Consider the following 23,051-nt stretch of genomic DNA (forward strand, 5'->3'; position numbering starts at 1 on the left):
CCTTTCATATTCTCGCGTCTCTCGACTGTTAATTTACATACAACAAAAGCAAGGTACCGAACGAGTCCTTGGCGGGTCAATGAAAGCCGTGGAGAAGAGCGAGGAGAGGCATCGTATTTTCAGCGTGCGATGCCGTCGCGTCGTGATTCAACCGTGTTTTCCACATCGGGCTCCGACAGATTCTACACGATATTTTTTATCTCCCTTCATTTTTGTTTCACTCGTGGGTCAATTTTATTTCGAGTTTGGACGAATTTTATTTGAAACGAAGGTAGAAAATTATAACATTGGGGGAATGTAAGATATGCGAATATATTTTCTTTTTTTTTTTTTTTTTTTGTTATAACGAATGATAGTATATACGCTATATGGAAATATTTGCCTCGAACCAATAGAGATTAAAATAAAATTATTCGTCTTGAAAGGAAAATAATAAAATAATTCCAAGAAATATTATTTTTTTATACGGTTAACGCGGAACTGATGCATAATTAATCTTTTGAAATGGCGTCGTAAATAAACGACAGTGTATAATTTTTAATAATAATAATCGAATATTTTATTTAAATAATAATACAAGATGACTGGATTTTTCCCGGCAAGTGTAAAAAAATGATCTACAAATAAAAACAAGATAAAGTAAAAACTAATAATGTAAATGTATATATGTCTAGAAAATTAGTAACAAAATATAAATACGAAATAAAAAATTTATTTACTTTTAAGTAGGTATTACTTTTTATCGCTTAGTATATTTCCATTAATCTCTTCAATAAAATATCTAATAATTTTAAAAAGTACATGCATATTTTACACATGTTTCTATCCTATATTTTTATCTTCACAAGTCAAAGTATTAATCTTTCCATCGTAGCTTTAAAATGAAGAAAAAGAAATAAGCCGTAGCAAATTGTTCGACCAAGGATTTCATTCTGTTGGACTCGTACATAAATTGACGGCACATTTACGTATCGCTAATAAACAAGGTGTTGCATGTGTAATTCGAATTTGCAAATTAGCTACAGATTTTGCGCACTTTTTATTACAAAAAAGATAATTTTAAATTAGAGAATGAAATGATAAATAATATTACGTTAAATAATTTTGAGAATTTTCTCTTTTCTTTTTAATTATTTATGAAATATCACAAATAAATATAGTTTTAAAAACATTAAAAAAAAAAAGAAATAAAATTCTTCTCGCATATTATGAAATATTATTTGATACATAGTAAGAAAGATAGTTGTTTTATTTTCACTTTAAAACAAAAGCGAAAAAAAATCAATCAAATATATAGATATACATATATATATCTTTCTCAAATCGATGAAAAATATTTCTCGATATACTGTAAAATTTTAGTACCTAATTATATTTCGAGATAAAAAAAAGCATTGATATTAATTATTTTTTATTTTAGAGAGAGTGATATTACATATAGATATATTTCACAAAGGGATAAGAAATTTTATTTTTAATTTTTACAATACGTGATAATTAGAACATTAAAAAAATTGAAGCATTAAAAAAAATTTGATAAGTAATAGATTTGTTTTATCTATATTAGATAATCATATGTTTTTTTTTTTAAGAGAAGTTATTATGAAACGTTGTTTTTCATTTTAATTCTTTAAAAAAAAATGATATAACAAGAAATAAAAATAAATAATTAAGAATTATTGCTTTTGAAGAAAAATTATTTTCTTTTAAATATTAAAATTAAAGATAGATATTAATTTTTTTTATTTATATGCAATATCTCTTTTTATAAGAAATTGCATTGAATTGAAACGATAATTTTTGCTTCGATAAATTTCTTTTAGTCGATGAATTCATTTCTTGAAAAAGATATAGTTTTATAACGATTGTTTAATAATGCATCATCTATGAAAATCTTCAGAAAACATGATAATAAAAGACATTCTAGATAAGAATATTCTATCGCATAAATCCTTGAAAAAAAAAATTTAATAATAATTACGACGTAGAAAGATTGAATACACATGCTTGAATACAATAGTGAAAAGAAATCATTATTTGTACAATGTACAGATTGTTCAAGTTTAAAAATTAATAAAAATATTACAATATTATTATTCATTAATGATAAATATAAATAAAAAAATAATCGTTCGAATGAAATATTTTCTTCTAAAAAACATAATTTATCGATGAAAAATTTCACTTGTGAAAATTCAAAAAAAAAAATGTACGATTTTATTTCTCATAAGGGAAACGATAGAGATACAGGTACACTTCCTTTTCAGTTATTCCAATATAAAAGTTTTTTCTTCTTTTCGTTGAAACTAATTTACAACTATAACTCTGCCAACAGATTCTATTATCAATATTCGTTATCATCTTCCTGTCTTATTGCGCTTATTGTTTAATATATTAAGCCTCATTATCTCGATATTATGTCGCGAACAGAACGAATAAAGACACCACTCACTTTTTCATCGCTACTCTTATTCTACTCTTGTTAGCACGCTATTGTCATTGTAATTAAGGAGAACACGAACTTAGACGCGAATGATAAGAAGCTTTTATCGTGGACAAAAGCGTATCTGTTGACTTTCCATCTACCAAACGGATCTTTATTATATTCATTAAAAAAAAAAAAAAGAAAATGGAATGATATTAATATTTTATTTCAGTAAATTAATCAATAAAAAAAGGAAAAAAGAAAAAAAGAAATCAAAATTCTCATCTACGATCTCAACAAAAATATTCGTTTTTAAATTTCGTTAATTATTATATCAACAAAATAACGTTTATTTTAAATAGCGTTTTTTAACGTTTGCTTGTTTACGAATTATGTAGTTTACCGAAGGCAACGCAAGTTAAAAACACTGAAGAGAGAGAAAGAGAGAAAGAGAGAGAGAGAGAGAGAGAGAGAAATCATTGACGAGGACGGAGAACACTTTACGCATGTGTTTCATTAACTGAGTTTATGAAAACACGCCTTGTCCTTGTCGAGTGCATCGCACCCGCGCTCTGGCTTCGTCCTCGTTGTAGAAGCTTTGTTTTTTCCAAAAGAACGCACACGCTCCAATGTTGCACAAAGAAGTGAATTATGGCAAGCCATAAAATGACGCTGTCCCACAACTAATTCTGATAAATTGGCCCTCATTTCTTTTACACGTTTTCCTCGCTCAAAGGGAGTGTTATTCACTATTCCGAGTTTTCTAAGTTAGGCGGCCATATTTGTTGATTGATTACATAAACGCACAGTGTTTTTTTTTTTTTATCTTTAAGAAAATATTCTATTAAATGTATTCTAATAATTGTTATACAGAATATACATTTTAAATTTCAATATAAAAGAATATCTCTTCGCACTCTGGAATCCATTGTATCTTTGATAATATATTATCAAATACAGTATGTTCCATATTTTTGCACTTATCATTTCGATACGTATATCTTCTCAGTATTTATATGTTCATTTTTTGGACAATTTTATGACAGTTTAAATTGTGTCATTCAACAATTTTTACCTGATATGTTTTACTTTTATCTTTGCATAAAATTTATTAAAAATTAATAAGTATTTTTTAATTTCTTTTATTTTCTTTTTTTTACAATGAAAAAATTGTATAAAATTTCTATATATAGAGAATTTTTAATTAGAGCTTCATAAATATGTTTTCATTTACTTTCTATTCTATGCATATAATTTTAAACAATATATAAAAAAATATTAATTATTATACCTGAATATTATTAAAAAATATTATCTATTAATAATGGAACATTGTCAAACAAATCGATTGCTGATACATTAAATATTAACAAACCATAGAAATATCGATAATAATAAATTTTTAAAGTTATAATTAAATATATTGATTTAACTTTGTAATAATTTACTTTCAGTTTGTTATCAAAAAGATACTTTATACAAATATATCGAATTAAAAAATATAAGATATAAATTGTCTTTTATCGAATGAAAAATCAATATCAAAAAGAAATAAATATAAAATATTCGACATATTTAGTTAACATTTTTTCATTTTATGAACATCAAAGATAATAAACGAATGTGTCATCCTTATCTAACTAGAATATGGAAAATATTTTTACTCCACAGTTGACAGTTTGAGTACAGAAAATTAACAACTGTTCATAACGTAAAATCGTGTTTTATTTACATAATCTTTATTTTTCTATGTTCTCTTGCAGATATATTTAAATACATTGAAATTACTACGGAATTTTTAAACGAAAAATTTGTAATATTTTACAAATATTAAAATTATAATGTATAAATTGTGTATAAAATTATGAATATTATTTTTTATTTAAATATTTTTATTTTATTTTTAAAAAATAGATATATATATATGTAATGAACAGAAAATGTTCTTTTAATAATGTTATGTATTACGATTGTAATATTATTTTCATGTTTTCGAAACATACATCACTGTAGTCTTTAACTAATCGTACATTCAAAAGTAAAGTTTAAACAATTCATATCCATTCGATAATTCTCTCCATTTCATTTTTCATTTTCACAATCTCCCAGAACAAATATTCCCAGATATTTGTAGTCTTAGCGACCAGCACATCGGTTTATGCAAAATAAGCACCATTTAAAATTCAAATTAGCATTGAAATTCCAATTATTCTTTATTTCATTCGAAATTTTCAATTTGAATAAAACCTTAGCCTAACATAAAACGTGGCAATTACTCTTATTACGACGCAATATCCATCTGCGTTACATATGTAAATACTGCGAAGATTAAAATTCGCAAGAGTTTTACTTGTTGAATAGATTCAATAGTATCCATAATCTAATTAAAGATTGGATTAGCTTTAAGAAATCATGATTTATTTTTCAACCGAGCTATTATTTATCATATAAATTACACAATATAACTGGAGTCGTGACGTTCGATCGATACTCCTCGACAAAGCTCATTATCAATGGCGGGTTTGGGTTATCAGAGTCGCATGGTAAAAGCTTGATTCCGCTTCGCCGATGCTCATACATAAGCATAAACCAGTCGGTTGGCCGTTACCGCGGCTCATTCGCTTCCCCACATTTTTCCTAACCGCCTGCCGTGTCTTCCAACTTCGTTTCTATTAGAATCTTTAATGACTTTTGGCTCGATTTATCGCCTAGTTGCCCATATTGCCGTTATATCGATTGTTCTCATCTCAATGTGTATGTATACATGATGATAAAAAGAAAAGAGATTTGTCTTAACTATGAAAGAAGCCAATAGAAAAAAAAAATATATATATATATATATAAAACGAGTTTTCTTATTATATTTTTAGATAGCTGTTATTATCTTGGATCTTGATGCTAAATTTTTTTTATCACTTTATGTATAAGATACATGGCACACATGTCTTAAATAATTTGAACGTCAACCATTGTTTCGAACTGGAAGATTTTTTTTATATTATCATGAAACGTCAATTACCGTTGTCGGCCTCTTTTTCGCTTCGTTCATTTATTTCTGCTTATTGAAGATTGATTGTGTCTTCTTTGTTTGGTTTAATATTGCTTTAACATCATGCGATTTCAAAATTGTACATGAAAGAGGTGATAGGAGAATAATGAATGTCCGTCTTGTTTTGTAGAAAGTCTTAGAATAATAATAAAAGAAATCAAGAATAAATGAAATTGAATAATTCTATGTCAAATATGTATTATATATAGATGAAAATTTTGTAGAATTTTTTACAGAAGTTACGATTTTTTTTTTCGATTGATTTTTATTGAAAAGAATGTAAAATCTATTCTATCATGAAACAAAAAAAAATTGTTGTAGCATTATTCGTATAATTATCGTCCATGTATTTATTATTTTTAATATATTTACTCGATAATATGGTAATATAAAACGTTATTTCGAACGTATTATCTATTACAAAGTTCACAAAGTTACATTTAATAAATGTAAAAAAATTCGTTAAAAAAAGATTAGAAGTATCTTCATGAAATATTAATTAGGAATATAAAACATAAAATTTTATAAATCAAGTTCATCATTTTATTTTATTTTGATATTAAACTAAAACCAATATTGATCGCAATATTGATTTATAAAGTCGTTTATAATTTATTCAATTATGATAAATTAAAACAATTAATAAAAAAAGATATATTAGCAGAATCATTTTAATCTTGAACTTTCCTCTTGATTTCATCACGAAACTTGGACTTTCAACATTTCGTTTAAGAGCATGAAGCGTCTGGTAAATTTCCTAGTGATGCAAGTTATACAAGGAGTAATATTGTTTATAATCCATACGACTTAAATCCTTTCACACGTGTCGTCAAATCGCTTAAATAGTTCGTTGAAGGGTTAAAGTTCTAATGGAAAAGTGTGAGACATTTTTAAGAGACGCGTAAGAAATCAGCCATTCCAGTGTCAGAAACGAAAACGTTTTTCTCGACTCCGAGCACTGCTGATAAATTCACATTTTTCACCGACAAGTGTCTCCCGTATGTTTAACTTCCACGTATGCTTTTGCTGCGCAGAAGCTTTGCTTCCTCGCTCCACGCTTTCTTCTCTCTCTCTCTCTCTCTCTCTCTCTCTCTCTCCTCTTTTTCTGTCCTCTCTTATTCTCTACACTTCGTTTTCTGTTTTCTCGTGTTGCCAATTTTTTCCTTTTATTTCCTTATTCCCTTTATTTTATTTCATTTTGTTTCGTCTTCTATCGTTCATCTCGATATTTTGATAAGTTTTTGTCACTCGTTCCTCCTTCTCTTTCTTCGTTGAGATAATTCTGGGTCTACGAATACGTTATACATGTGCAGAAAAAATTTGGATTACATACATACACAAATACGGAGACGCACGGAGTCAACACAACATTCCTCATTCTCTTTTTCTCTATTCCTTTCTTATTACCTTCTTCTTCTCGCTCACCCTTTCCCTTTCTATTCTCCTCCTTTTCACGATCCCATTCTCTGCCTCTCTCCAGCCACCCAGCTCATTTACCCTTTGACTTTTTCTTTTTGCTCTCCCTCCCTTTCTCTCTCTCTCTCGCACACACACACATCCTCCTCTTTTCATTCTACTTCTTCCATTATCTCCCTTTTTACTTCTTTCTCGCTCATCCCTCGGATCCCCAGAATCGACTCTCTTTATCCAGTTCCCTTTTCCTTTCCCACAACTTATCAATCCATCTTCCTCGCTCGGCCAGCATCCGCATCTAAACCTTTTCGTCCTTCCTCGAGTCGTCGTTCCCTCGACAAAACTCTCCGGACTCGATGCTCCTTTTACAACTCGCTTTCATCCTCTTCGAGCGGACTCCTCCTCTCTGTTCGACCCGTTCGCACCCTGTCCCACTCTTTCGCGCGTTGCACCCGGTTCTTTGTCCGGTGACAGCGTGTGCGCGCACGTAAAGCACACGTGGGTGTAATTCGACGTGGCTCGCGCGTACACGTGTACACCCCAACAGTTTATGAGTATATTTTCTAGCGATGGGATCAAATACGTCGCAAATATACGCCGATAACTAATTGACCAACCAAGCGCACGAAGGAAATTATTTTCGAGTAAGAAATTATCTAAATTCGATCTCGCATGAATCAGAAGAATATCAAAGTCGTATCATTTACGAACGAAAGGAAGAATTTCAAAATTAATTCGTTTTTCTTTCTTCCTTTCTTTCTTTTGGCCACTTATAATTTTCTTATAAGCTTGTAAGTATCTTTTAACTTTTTATAAATATGTCAAATGTACACGTTCCATAACATGTTTCTCTTGCATCCGATTCGTAGGTGTACGTTGAACTTGCTCCCATCGCTAATATTTTCCATGCGAGGAGCGATGAAAGAGAGAGAGAGAGAAAGAATCCATCTACCGTAACCTTGCACCAAGGAGTCAAGTGTTGCCAACCACGGTAACTTACCCCGTAACCTAGAGCGATGAAAAATATCGGATCAGCCCCCTGCATAGCAGGTAGGGTTCCGCGTGGAGGGGGCCCGTGCGCAGAAACGAGTCCTGGGCTGGCTTCGGAACACGGTGGATCCACGGAAACGCTTGGATCGAGGAATTTCTTGCGTTACGAGTTGGTGGCGAGCGGTGATACGGGATCTAGCGAGTGGAACGGATAAATTTCACCTCGTATCTCGTTTAACCTCGTACGGGGAAGATGCGCGAAGGGCGAAGAGAAGGGTAGGGGATGTCATAAGATAAATTTATCCATGAAATCATCCTTTTTGCTTTAGATAATACGAATAAACTTGCTGTTTTGCGAACAGGTGGAAATGACTCTGAATTTGAACCTCGGAAGTGAAAAATTCTTTTTTAATGAAAGTTTCTACGTATTATGTAGAGCATAATAGGTTACGTTCATCGAATAATTTTTTTTTTTTCGTCGAAAAAAAACAGATTCTTTGAACAGATGAAATCGAGTTCCAAAGTTTCGTGTTTTTAATCCAATTTTGCCTGGGAACTTTTTTACGATAAACAGATATAACAGGGTTAAATTATATTTAAAGAAACGAAAACGTATTGTAGCTTGGAATAAGAAATTATAACCGGTGCATGTATATATAACGTGTTATGCTCTATATACTCTCAAAGTTTCATTAAAAGCAAAAAATTATTCGTTAACAATTCGTTGAGAAATAAGAAAGTGTTTAAATACTTTCGTGAACCCAGTGTATATGTCTTTTAGAAAGTGTAAAAATTTTTTTACTTCAACTTCTTCTTATTCAACAATCTTCTTTAAAATTATTTGCAACGTCGCCTTGTCTTTCTTCGTTTCGATGCCGATAAATAATTAACGATACACCATGAAAATAGATAAATTTCAAATTTATTCATTGTGAATAAACGCTGAAATTCATAGATTTATATTCTTTTTATTACTATTGCAATGGTAAATGTAAATTGATCACCACGATCTATCGTTGCAATTCTTAAAACTATCGGTTTCGTAATTTGGCGCAAACGTGACGAAACTCGCAATACGTCTCGGAAAATGTCTCTCGTGCAAGTGTGATCAAATGATGCAAACGTCAAGACACGTTTTATTGTATCACGCGTTCGTTCACCCTTCCTTAATCTCCTTATCTTGCTTATCCTAACTTCGTCGTCGCCGCCGTTCTTGCCAGTGATCTTCACGTCGATCCGACTATCTATTAAAATTAACTTCGATAAAAATATCATCTTCTTCCTGACCAATAGATCATTATTTTATTATTTTTATCCATTAGATCAATTTTTTCTCGTTCGAAATTGTTATCGAAAATTTTTAACGATCCCTATATATCACTTCCAAATTATCATTCTTTCTTTTAAATTTTAGATAAGAACGAATGAAAGATTAATAGAACTGTCTCGTGTCATTATCCTTTGTCTAACTGTAACGTCTCGAACTTTTTAAATCGTATGATAAAATATATAAATTATTTCATAAAAATATTTCATACTGTCGAACAAAAAATAAGCGAATCGACTAAACCGTTAAAAGTTAAATTAATTTAACTAACCTCCAATAATTTATGGAAATTTCAAATGTTATGTCAAATTATAATTAGTCGTCAAATATTATTTTAAAATTTTTATCTATCTATCGTCTTCAGCTCGCGTTTAACTCTCGAAGCAACGACGATTACGTATCTCGATACCGGAAAAAAAACGAAGAAACGAAGAAGGATAGTAAAGGCGGACCAGTAAAGGGTAAAGAGAGAAAAAACGAAAACGAGAAGTTAGATGGGACAAGTATGTTTGAAAATGTAACCGAGTTGAGATCCAGTGGCGTGGAGACGAGAGAAACAGAGAGAGAAGAAACGAGATGAAAGAGAAGGCAACGAGAAGGAAGAGGTGGAAGAGGTCGAAGATAAAGGAACAGAGAAAATCGTTGATGGAAAGAGGAGGATAGAATACATTGTGGTAGGAAAAGAGAGACGAAAATAACGGAGAGAATAAGAGTTGAATCTTTTTATTTCCGTTATTTGTTTGATTATTTTTTTCGATTGTGAAAAGTAAAATAATCCAATATTTTTATGATTATTTATCGATAAATATATTATTTATTAATATCGTCGTTAAAATCGTTCTTAAAATAAAATTATTATAAAAAGATGGGAAATGAAAGAAGTCGAAGATAGAAGAAATGAGAAGGGGAAAAGAGAATACGTTATAGTAGTAAAAGAGATAAAAATAACGAAGAGAATAAGAGACGAAATAAAAGGAAATAGAAGAGAGATGGCAGTTATGCATTATATGCTTTGAGGCGAATCGGAGGAGAAAAATAGAAACGTTCTTGAAAGAAAGAGAAATCGTTCGTTCCTACCAGAAGAAAGAATTACAAGAAGAAAAGAAGGCAGGAGAAAAAGAAATGGACGTTGGAGAAGAAAAATTATTCGAAGTGTATTTCGTAAGCAATAGGTGGAAGAGAGACGGGTAGAGGAGAAAAGAAATTTATTCGATATATATTTTATATTCCAAAAAAAAAAAAAAAAAAGAAAAAGAAAGAAAAAAAGAAAAAAAGGAAAAAGAAAGAAAGGAACGAAAAGGTGAGGTGAAAGAATTGTGGAAAATATATTTGTAAACGAAAAAGAGAAAAAGTGGATTATGAACAGCGATATAATTTATTATGAATAGATAATGAATATTTTCTAACATGCTTATTGTTAGAAAAAATGAATAATGACGAGAAACAGGAAATTTATTTTTGTGAAACTTTTATAGCTACTTATATTGAGTCATAAATAATATTGTTTTTCAAGTAAGTCTTCAGGTATAATTTTTAACCGATCAACAATGATAAAAGAGAATCTCCGTAGAGAGAGAGGAAAAAAAAAAGATTTTAAAATTATCTAAACATCAAAGTTCATCGTACACAAACCGAAGCAAAGAAAGAAATCGCGCGAGTAAGTGCCATATGCTGTTCGATGGAGAGAAGCGATGCGAAGAAGGGCAAAGAAGAGAGAAGGAAGGAGGAAAGGCGAAAGAGAGGGGGAGAGAGGAAAAGACGAGGCAAGAGGGAAAAATTATTAACTATAGACGATTGCACGTGAGGCGAGGAAGAGAAAGAGAAAGCGGAAAAGCAGGATGGACGAAGAGGATAGAGAAGGTAGGAAAACGGTGAAAAGAGAGAAAGAGGAAATGGTGGAGGGAGGCAAAGGCGAAGGCAAGTCAAATGTTAGCGAGTGCACGGGGATGGAACGTCTTTAAGACCAAGGAGGGACTTATATAAGAAAGCAAGATGGCAACCGGTTGTCCCTGAGCCACGACCAGCGTTTATTTGCGCATTTTTATCTATTTTTCGTGCCGACCAAAAAACTTCGCGCAACCAGTTCGCCCGATGGCGCACATGGGTCGTAGCTCGCACACCGCCGAGATTTTTCTTTCCCATGGATATGGATGCGTTTTTGTTGTCACCCAAGGTGTCGCATCATTATCCCTGTTCTAAACATTTCTGTAATCGCTAATTCGAAGGAACAACGACGCGACAATTGGTAACGACGCTCATTTTTCCATATGAAATAAAGAAAACCAATTGGATTGGATCGGGCAAATTTATACGTTTTTTTGAAAAATTTAAATATAAGAAAAATTATAAAATTTATAAAATTTGAGCGTGATTAATGTTCTAATATTTAAAAAACAAGGTAAGTGTAATTAATTTCTACGGTCAGATAGCAAACTCACATAATTTTACTTTTTTTTAAATTTTAAATATATTTTAATTATACGTATAAGTGATATGTAACGTGAAATTTGTATATTTGAGAAAGATGACATTTTCTCGTCGCATATGTCGAAAAAAAAAAAGGTTGCAATTTATGATATATCGAATCTTTTGTCATCCTACTCGTACGATGACATAATGTGATATTATCCTTTTACCCGATTTGTCATCCTCTTTGACGTAAATTTCTTTTTAATGCAAATAAGTTAATATGTATCCGAACTCATTATTTTGCTTTCTCCAATCCTTAAAAAAATAATCTTATTCGTTTTCGAGTCACGAGTGACGACCAACTTCGTATTTCGTAAAAATTTCTTAATTTTATTATCACGATCCTTGATTTAAATTTTAAAAAATCAAGTATTATAATTGGATTCTTGATCTTGAGGCGAAAAAAAAAAGAAATGCAACATAAAAATTGTATATATAAAAATTTCGATTGATGTACGTTTATTAAATTACGAGCAATCCGAATTTGCATTTGAGATAAAGCGAGACAGAGATAAAAAGAGACGGCAATAACGTAACGGAGACAGAGCGGCTTCGCCGTATCGCCGCTATGCGGCGTGGCGAGATGTGGTGCGCCATCTCGCTTTATCTAATGCAAATTAAATTGCTCATAGCTTAACAAATAAATTTTTTTCTTTGTTTTAATCTCTAGAATCGATTTTCCAAAGATATTCAACGAATATATTAATAAACCTCTTATACTTTCAACTCATTTTTAAGTCAGAAATCTTCTTTTCGATATCGTATCGTAATTTCAGAACCTCTTTATACATTCATAACGTATGTTGAATCAATTCAATCATATTCTATTATTCTTTAAGTGAAATTGTACGAGACAAATAAAATGAGAAAAGGAAAAAAGTCCTCTTTCTCTAAATTAATGCTTCTTATTTGAATTACAAACAGAGGATTTACATTAAAATTACAAGTTATTGAGTAACGTGAAAACCATAGGGAAACGCACAATCAAATAATCAAAAAGTGGAATAATAACGTGTTTTAAAGTTCTAGTTATTTTTCTTTATTACATTTTATTTTTCTTATTTCACAGATTCGTTTCGTTTGAAACATAATCCAAAGAATTCTTGGGCGGAGAAAAAACATAGTTGCATCAACATTTAAGCTTTACCCGAGAAGAAGGAAATCAGAAGATACATCTTCCGTGTCGTTGGAAACTTAATATTCGCGGTATCCGCGCAATCACGAAAACCATAAATTCCAAGAGCAACGAGTGTTTAAAAGAGCCGATTAAATATGTCGGCTTATCGCCCATTAAAATCTCTCTATCACTGGACTACACTTCGTTCTCGAGAGAATAAAATTCACTCAACAAGAAGGAACGAGGCTGGAGAAATATTAGAGACAAAATAAAAATCAATCGTTGTACAATTTTTATTTTATTTCGCGTAATTATGTAACTGTTGACAATTTTTAATTTTCATAAATCAAAATCGGATAAGCAAATTCAACACACGTTTCGAATATCATTCGTCGTAAAATAAATAACTATTGTCGAGAACAACTTTTCCACGTATCGTGACAAATCGAATGCGATTTCTCGACGCGAAAGATCCAACGTGAAAAGGAAAAGAAGGGAAAAAAAAGGAGAAAAAATAAGAAAAGAATTTCTCCACGGAAAATCAGAGAAAAAAATACGGATAGCACGGTACAACGTGGTGGACGTCGGCAGATGTCCATCACTGTATCATTTGCATGGGCATCTGTGAAGGTATCGAATGTCTCGTCGTAATTTTCATTCAAACACAAATCACTCGTTGCTCGCATGCCGTATTATTGAAACAAGCAATTCGCCCCCTTCTGCCATGCCTCTTTTTCATCGTTTATACCCGGAGGACCGTACGCCCAATCGTTTGCTCCTCGTGTTTACTCACATGTGACTGCAACGTCGTGAAACGACGTGTTTGCCTCGCCAACGCGTAAGGTAGGTAATAATAAAAAGCGATCGACCGAGACCGAGGATCGAACACCTCGATCGATCCGGTATAAATAAGTAAGCAGATACCACTCGTCTTTGTGCTTATTATTAATTTCCTTAATTTATATTTTTACAAATTGATTTTATTCCTGATAAATACGTAGAGGATCGCTTAATTTATGAAATTACAATACAAATTAGAATTAGGAGATTCTGTGATTAAAAGTAAGACGGATATAACGTATCATCTTCGTGTATAGTATCATGTAGAATAATAATGATATTTATTATTTTCTTTTCCTTGCTTTATCGTTACGATGAATGTAACTAACGTCAAAGCTTTGAAATTAAATTACCAAGATTAATCAAATTTGTTATTCGATGTTAAGAATTTGATTAAAATGTCATATTTAAATTTCGATTAATTTCCGTCTTAATAATACGTTTGTTTATTTATTGTATTTCAAAAAATTACAGAAATTGTTGAGAAATAAATGATTTTGACATCGATCGATTCAATCATGACGGAATGAAAAGAACAAAATCTCACTTTTCTCACGACGATTTTCTAGAATGTACCAGTTAGACGAGCAGTTTGACTAAAGAGGGCAGTATAACACGATGGAAATTGAAGGAATTTCTAGGCTATTTTGACATCTTTTCACGGAACAAGGGAAATTACGAGAAATTAGCTCTGACTCGACCCTGAAAAATCGAAAGATAATATTATTTTTTGCGCTAGTTAGAAAGCTAATCGAAATTGACTAGGACGGGATCGTAAATTCCCCTGGTATTCCCATTAAACTGTCGCGAATTTTCTTGTACCTGTCGCTTGTTCTCTCCATGCTACGCTTATTTTTCTCGAACTTGCTAATTAGTTCCTGCTTACTAACTGATTACGATATTTTCTCTCGAATAACTATGAAATAAATTATTAATAGTTAATTGTTTTTGAAAATTAAGATTATACATAGGATTTTTTTAAATCTCTTATCATCTTGAATACTTTTTGAAATTGTTACTGATATTGACGTTTCAAGAGAAAGAATAAATCGATAAGATATAATAAATTAAATTTGTTCATTTCTTTTCTCGATATAATTACATTAATTAAATGATTGAAACGTAATCGTAATCTGTCTTTATATTTTAAAAATAACATTTGAATTAATTTTGATTAGATAGAGAAAATGTGAAAAAATTTTTTCTTTAAAAAGAGGAGAAAGAAGTACGTACGAAACATATATCGCGAATAGAATAGGAGAAATAAAAATAATTTGAACAACGTGAAATGTATTATTTTTTATCGATAATTTTATTAATCCTTAAAAGTTAATTATACCGGAGTTTAACAAGTTTGAAAAATGATCATCAAATCAAAATATGATATTCGTTTCAATTTCAGTTTACCTTGCTCTTAATTATTCCTGTTACGATCTTTTAAATGAGAAATGAGAAAGATAATATAAAAGTTCTAGTTCTGTTCGATTCACGCAATGTGATAAAATTTAAAAAAAAAAAAGATATTGTCCGATTCTCTTATCTTTAAAATTATGTGACTAACAAAAAGTCGAAAGGAGACAAGTTGAAGTCGATCCACGATGATGTACGAGTTTTTCATTAACGTTTTCTCTTTGGATCGCATAAATCAGTATTTCTCAAACATTTTTATTTTTCATTAACAAGAGTATTAAGTTATTCGATTCTAATCGATAAATCCGATAAATTTATTCCAAGTTGAAATATCATACGAATAAAATTCAAATGTTGAATTAAGATAATATTTTTCAATGTAATAAATATTATTATAAAAGCATATCTAATCCTCTGACATTTTATTGCCTTCACAATCCTAAAATCATTAAATTATTGTATAATATACACATATCATAAACAAAATCACACTTCTGATACGAAAAATGTCAAAATCCAAGAAATTAAAAAAAATTCAATTCGTTAAAATCAGATAATTCTCCTACAAACGGAAATCGCTGGGCGAGCTACATAAATTTTAATTTCGTTAAACGTTTTGAGAGACACTGACACGAAGTAAGGAGGAAAGAAACACTTGGACTTCATCTCATCGGTGGAAACATGTTCCCCTATGAATAGGCTTGCCATGCGTCCAAGTTTCAGCCACTTGTCCCAACGTCTCGGCCAGTTCATAAATTTATCCCTCGTGCCTCGACTTTCCTCCATTACGATCGAACCTTCGCAACATCATTCGTTTTAATGTAAAATCGCACAACTCTCAATTGCAACTCATTGCAATCGAGATACCCTTCATCTGTACACACACACGCACACGCATTCGCCACTTTTCATTCTTGAACTCTCAACTTACTCGTCACTCGTTCAACCTCAGAGAAGAGACGATAATTATCTATCGTTAAGGAACGATGTCATAGTCTGTCGAATGATTTTTCTTTTTTCTTTTTTTTTTTTTTTCGTAATAATGTCAATATTATCGGATTGATTATTTGAAATATTGAATGAGATCATGCAAACAAAAGAAAGATCATCTTCGTATGAAACTTATCAACGTATATACGCAAGATATTTCTCTCGATTCATTTTCGTCGTCAAATTATAATTATTATAACACAGTTACGATATTCTGCGCACAAAATTGTAATTTCTCTGAATAACTGACATCGAATTCCCTTTTTTTGGAAAAACACGTAAAACTCGACTCTCTTATTCTAGGCAAATCCTATGAATTTTCCCGATTGATGATGAATACAGCACGATCGCGATCGATTCGTGTAAAAAACTCGTCTGCTTTTCACGGCCAAATTATCGATCGATTTGAAAAGTTATCACGAGCGGTATTTCTACTGGAGAAGAAAAAAAAAGAAGAAACATGTGCTGTTCGAAATAATGAAACGTTTCGAACGCCTCCGAAGACACGTTTCGATACTTTATTTTTCGTGTGGCATGACGAGCATATTGACACGGAGATACTCGAGTGTAATTCGAATCAAGCGTTGGGAAAAGATTGTACGAATACAATTTGTTTCGTTTTAAGTAACACGTTGTATTTTTTCTTCACGGATAATTTCAAAGTTATGTATTTTTTGGAAAATGTATTTTTTCGAAAAAGTGTTTAAACTATCAGACAGGAATATTTTATTAAGCTTGTATAAAAACAAGATTACAGATACTACTCTAATTATTTAATATTTCTCGAATGGAACGAGACAACGAGGGATTCGAGATAGATTTAGATCGCAAGGTGGTCGAAACAACGATGTTTTCGAAGGTTCGCAAGCTCGAAGAGAAGGAAAGAATTTTCAAACGACGGATTATTTAAAGAATATGGAAAACGCAAGTCAAAGTGGAGGCATCTCTAGGTACTAAACCGAGCTCCGAGCCCCGAAGTATTAACGAGCGAGCGTTCGTTTGATGGTCGAAACAGAGGGGAGTGAACAAAAGCGCAGAAAGCAAAGGGAAAAAGAGAGAGAGGGAGAGAGGGAGAGAGACGCGGTGGGCGAAAAGGTGACGTTAGCCGTTTAGTTTCGCAGAAATCCGCGCACAGAGGGGACCGGGGTCCTTTTTCCTCGCCACCTTGGTAACCGAGTAACCAAGTAACCAAGCGACCAAGTAACCACGGCGGCAGACCAGGAATCGCGGGATGCACGAGGGGAGAAACGCGAGATAAGCGCCATAGTAGCGATCTCTCGATCGGGAAAGAAAGAGTAACAAAGTCTAGGTGGGACGAGGATAGTCGGCGGGAGGCGAGAGGCGGGAGGCGGCGGAGGCAGCGCGAGAAGAAGAAGAAACCGAGTGGAAGAGGTTAATGGCCTCTGACACAGTGGTGATAAAGAGGCAAAGCGGCGGAGGCGAAACCGCAGAGAATTCAAACCGACTCCGTAGAACACGAGATGAGTAGAGAAACTCTCTTTCTCTCTTTTGGCAACGCGAATACAAGCGGATGCTTATTTTTTCACGGGCCGTTTTCTAACCAAAATATTAGCCAACCGACAAGATTCCGACCGAAGTCGAATCTCTGTCGTTCCGCAACTAGAAACGAGAGAAAACGGTAAATCGTACCGTTTAATCTCTAAACCAATTGAACGCCAATCGTGTTTTTATATTGAAATTGAAAGATTCGCAAAAAATGAAGTCGATCGATTTCAACTTATCTGTTATTTATCATACGATATCGATTGCACGATATATCATCGGTTATAAACGATTAAATATCTTGTCAAAATGTAGAAATTAATGGCTAGGATTTCCACTCGTTATCTTACTATCGTGCTATGAAATCATATTACGAGTTATAAATTTATCTGAATTGTCTATCGGAAGATTTTGCTGCAATGTTTGTACATCATGATCGCGGTAATGCTTCAAATGCAAATGATGTTGTATTAAATTATAATATAGAAAATATCTGTCTTTTAGATTCATCGTTTATATTCATTGTAAGAAATATGTACTTACAGTATCGTTTATTTGCAAATTCGAATCTTAGTTTTATATATATATACGTATAATTTGGAAATCAAAGATTAGAGAGAACAAATTTTACGTAAATTTCATTTATTATTTTCCAGAGGAATATTTTATTAAACGTGCGCATACACGCGATTTAATTATATGTTATATTAATTTTGAAAGATTTGAAAAAGCAGAAAGAGAGAGAGAGAGAGAAAGAATTTCGATACGATAATTTACGTTAAAATTATTCTCATGGTGAAATACTAAAGTAACAAATTGTAATAAATCCACGGGAAAACTACTCGAGATTATTTGATTGCGCGATGCACGTTACTTAATAGGGAGGAAATATTCAGATGTAAAAAAATGCAGGAAGCAATCAATATTGAAAGACGTAACGAGTGAGCGGCGCGATATTTTTCAACAGTAACGTTGGTTATTCCAAAGATGGCTTACAATATATTCTAGCCCGTGCAAAATTTAATAACTATTCGCATCGTTCTATAATCGCCTTTGTTGAAATTGCTTCGTTTCGTTCGAAAGCTCCACGGATTATGTAAAACTTGGATCAATTAATTTTAAAACGTTATATGTAAATACGATCGAATCCATAATTCGAATCCTAAGAGAAAAGATAAATTCTTCGGTGGTATCAAAATTTTTGAATGAATTTTTCTTTTTTTCTTCCTCTTTACGTTCAAATCATCGTACAATTGAAATTAACTAAAATTACTAATAGCATTTTAACATCTATCATTAAGATAATAGAAACAACTCGCAAACGATAAAATTTCATCGACGATATTCAATCTCCATCCAATTATAAGGGAAAAAAAGAGAAAGAAAAATCGTAAATCGAAACGGTTCTCACACGGGCAAACGGCGATCCGAAAGATCCGTTCGATCACCGTTGCCAAATTTCTTTACGCCGCTATACTCCCTCGCTAATTTTAGTTGCCTCCCTGAATGATGTTTCAAGGTATACACGACGTACGCGCTAAACACGCACACGCACGCGCACGCGCGCAGGCACGGGGAAGATGGAAGGAGCGGAGCGTGCAAGGTTGGACGAGGAGGGGAAAGAACGGTGGAAGAGCGACAAAGAGATCTCTGTTCCACCGTTGGCTCTCGCCTTCGCCAATCTCGCTCTCGCTGCCTTTTCGAATGTCCACAATCGGCCTCCGGCTGAGCCGGGTCGACGACCCCGAGTCGATGCACGCACGAGAGAAGGACACATGGGAAATGATAGGAAAACGTGGCCACCGGAAAACTGGCTCCACGCCGCTCCAACTTTCGATCGTTGGCCCGCCGAGGGATCGCCAACGTTTCCCCAACTTCGACGAGCTTCCAAACCCGGACCGGACATGCGTTCGTCCGCGGATGAGACGAGAAAGAAGAATCGGCGGAACGATAAGACGAGAGAATTTTAGAATTATTCGCTAGAAAGTACATAAAAAAAATATACACCTTTTCAATTCCATATTTATTATTATTTATTATTATTCGAAATGAAAGTTAACGGAGTTAAATGAAATAGTGTTAATTGAATCTAAAAATATATATATATATATACGATATTCATTATCTCCGAGAATTTCTTTATATCGCGTATGAAATATAAAATTTATTTTCGAATTTTTTTCCCCCCTTTCCTTTCTTCGTTAAAATTAATAAAAAAAAAAAAAAAGGAAAAAAAAGAAAAAGTTATCTTGCTCCAAAAAAAAAAGAAGAAGAAAAAATCTCTTTATTTCTGCCCTACTTTCCTCCGCATACTTTTTCTGCCGGAAGTCGCGTGCACCGCCTGTGGGAGCATCAATAAAGATTCGCTCAATTTATTACGTACACGGAAGACGAGCGAAAACTTTTACGAACAGTACGCGTATAAAAACATTTGGAAACGTATCACGCGACGCGACATCGTAAATACGTCGATTAATTACATTGTAACAATGCGAGACGATATTTTTTAGCGTCGCATCGCGTTATTAACCCACGCCGCGCTTATAAATTCGTCGTCGCGTTGTCGCTTTTTTTTAAATCCTGCAGGTAGCAGGTGTAGCCGAAGAAATCTCGATTCAAGCTTGATTCAAGCAATTGTGTAAATATTGGAGGACATAAGGGGGGGTTAAAAGATTTTAGAAATTAAAATACGAGTAAAATTTTGTACCATTTTTTCCCCCTCCTCTCTCTTTTCGAGATGTACTATTCAATTTAAACTGTTATTTTGAAATGAAATTAAAAAAAGATGTCGCTATTTGCGTTGGACAGAGGGCGCAATTTGATTTGTCTCCTACCATTCTGTCGCCGCTCGAATAATATATAGTGTCTTTTATCGGGGAGCGATACATTGTCGTTTCTCACCGCCAAGTGGAGACTTCTCTGCGAGGCACGCACGGAGTACATTTTACGTGGCCGAACTTCTCTATAGCTGCGAGTGGGAATAACCGTACACCACAAATCTTACGTGAATGAAATTGTAGCTACTGTAACCGTTACGCTCGCTCTACATTGTGAGATTTATGTATTTTATCACCGCATAAAAAGCGCTTACTACGACTAACTTTCACAATCTTGCGACAAGCGACTCCTGTTGAAATGATCAGAAAGGCGAGCTACGAAGACACGAAACTCAGCCTTTAACTGGCCACAAAACGATGAAAAAAAAACGGTGTTGTACCATTTGCTCTTCTACTGCCGTTAAAACAAAAACTTTAAAATTCTGTACAGCATTCAACTTAGATGACCGAAGTAGAATATCCTTCTATTCGAATAATTCGTATGTACCATCGATCACAAATTTCTTTTCCCAAAATATTGTATAATTTTTCTAAATTTCTAAATTTTTGTATTTTATAAACAACTCGTAGTAAAAAACAGATATCGTATAATAAAGTTATCCTCGTACTCGAATAATTCTTAAGTACGTATCATCGATAAAAAATTTCTTTTCCATGCGTCCCAAAATATTGTATAATTTTTCTAAATTTCTAAATTTTTGTATTTTATAAACAACTCGTAGTAAAATATAGGTATATAAGATTATCCTCGTACTCGAATAATTCTTAAGTACGTATCATCGATCAAAAATTCCTTTTCTCAAAATATTGTATAATTTTTCTAAATTTCTAAATTTTTGTATTTTATAAATAACTCGTAGTAGGTATATAATAAGGTTATCCTCGTACTCGAATAATTCTTAAGTACGTATCATCGATCAAAAATTTATTTTCCCAAAATATTGTATAATTTTTCTAAATTTCTAAATTTTTGTATTTTACAAACAACTCGTAGTAAAAAATTTTCAAACAACTAATATAAATCAAAAGTTTCGGAATGATAAAAATAGGTATCGCATAATAAGGTTGCAAAATCAATCTCAATTGGGTAATCGTGAGCAATGAATCACTCTCGAAAGAGAGTTTATAATGGTTTAGTAGTGGATTATAAATCAAAGAGCTTAACTATTTGGCAAATGTTGAAATATTGCCAATAGAAGAAAGCGACGAGATACATAGTTAGTTGCTTCCTAAAATTAAATTCCTCTTAGATTCGAAAATTTAATATTCAATAAAGGTTTGGTTTCGAAAAAATTTTAAATTTATCGAAATATTTTGCGACGCTTCCATATAAATCACCCATCTTACGTAAGAATCGTTAGACGAATCAAAAAGCAAAATTTAGAGCTCGTCAAGTCTCTCGAGAGTATTAAGTAGGGAATCATCTTTCACGCGAGCAGAAGTATTTCAATACTCATCACTGAATATAGCTCGTCCCAGTTACCAGAATTATCCCATACATCAAATTTCCAATAGTTTAACCAAATAATAAGTACAATTTGTAAAATATACTTTTTAGAGTCAACCTGAATACCGAGGAGAAGCGTAAAAGTGCGAAATAGAAGGCAGGCACGAAACTCGAAGACGAATAAAATACGAATTATATGATCGGAAACTACAATATAAACCGATACTATATATAAACTTTCGACGTGTATAACGCGTAAAATATCGAAACGTCGACTACTACATGACATTTCAAGCTCTAAAACGTGTTGACCAAAATGTTATTTTCATAGTGGAAAATTATCAAACGTTAGAAACATTTTCCGTTCGAGATAATCGTAAAACGAAGTATGAAAGCGATGATTGTGTAAAACGTTGCATCGATAAAATATGGGAACTCTTAACGTGCAACGCCTCCATCCTTAAATTATCAACGATAAATACGCTTGTCGTAAACACGAAGGGAAAACATCTCAGCGTTAAATATTAAACACGTAGCAATAATTTTAGCAAATTTTAAATGGATTGTAAACTTTGGAGAATCCTTTGATGCAATTTAAAGCGACGTACCATGGAAATGACTAATAAGGAACGTTCGAATTAAATTCGTCAAATATTTCATACTTTTGTAAAATTCCAACGAATTCATTTTATACGATGATTTTACGACTTTGAACTTTTATCCAATGTATTCTCGCGATAAAAGTCACGCTCTTCGACTCAAATGTAATCGCGTTAGCTTTTGATTCCTCTCGCAATTACAAAATATTCTACCATTAAGAAAATATTTCGCATCGCTCTCTTACGATCTCCTACTTAATTTTATATTCCTGCATCGAATCGACCGCTTTTGCATCGAGCTGTAGTTGGAGGCTACGTGAAAAAAAAAAAAGAAAACAAGACTGGAAGACGAATTCGTAATTACGCGGGGCTAGTTTCCACCGTGAGCTTATACGACAACTTGGAGAACGTGAAGGAAAAGGTAGTTTAGATCGGCGCTCACGAAGTTTGTGACATGTCGCGGACAAGTCACGTTCCGCGAGTTGCTGCGCTTTACACATCCGGTTGCAGCGAACGTGGACGCAGTAGCCGACAGGACGGGCCGTGCGCCAGTGTACAACGAATTAAAGCGTGGTAGATTCGTGCTTGATTTCTATTAACTGACCACCTCTAAACGCCGTCTCATTAGCGATCCG

General features: G+C 32.8%; 2 long non-coding RNA genes across 3 annotated transcripts; one reads left to right on the top strand and one right to left on the bottom strand.

Annotated features, from left to right (window-relative positions):
• Window positions 1-9,808: 9,808 nt before the first annotated feature.
• On the top strand, window positions 9,809-14,152 carry LOC133667211 (uncharacterized). Of its 2 annotated transcripts, none has more exons than XR_009832491.1 (2): window positions 9,809-11,602; window positions 12,743-14,152. It is a non-coding gene; the product is annotated as an uncharacterized LOC133667211 (long non-coding RNA). The 2 variants fall into 2 exon arrangements; XR_009832492.1 differs by lacking the exon at window positions 9,809-11,602 and adding an exon at window positions 12,057-12,471.
• A 759-nt stretch (window positions 14,153-14,911) lies between these two features.
• LOC133667212 (uncharacterized) lies at window positions 14,912-18,227 on the bottom strand. The gene is made up of 2 exons (XR_009832494.1): window positions 15,972-18,227; window positions 14,912-15,837 (listed from the first exon to the last, which is right to left on the bottom strand). It is a non-coding gene; the product is annotated as an uncharacterized LOC133667212 (long non-coding RNA).
• Between the last annotated feature and the right edge of the window lie 4,824 nt (window positions 18,228-23,051).

The sequence above is a fragment of the Apis cerana genome, linkage group LG13, assembly GCF_029169275.1.
Source record: "Apis cerana isolate GH-2021 linkage group LG13, AcerK_1.0, whole genome shotgun sequence".
NCBI classification, from domain to species: domain Eukaryota; kingdom Metazoa; phylum Arthropoda; class Insecta; order Hymenoptera; family Apidae; genus Apis; species Apis cerana.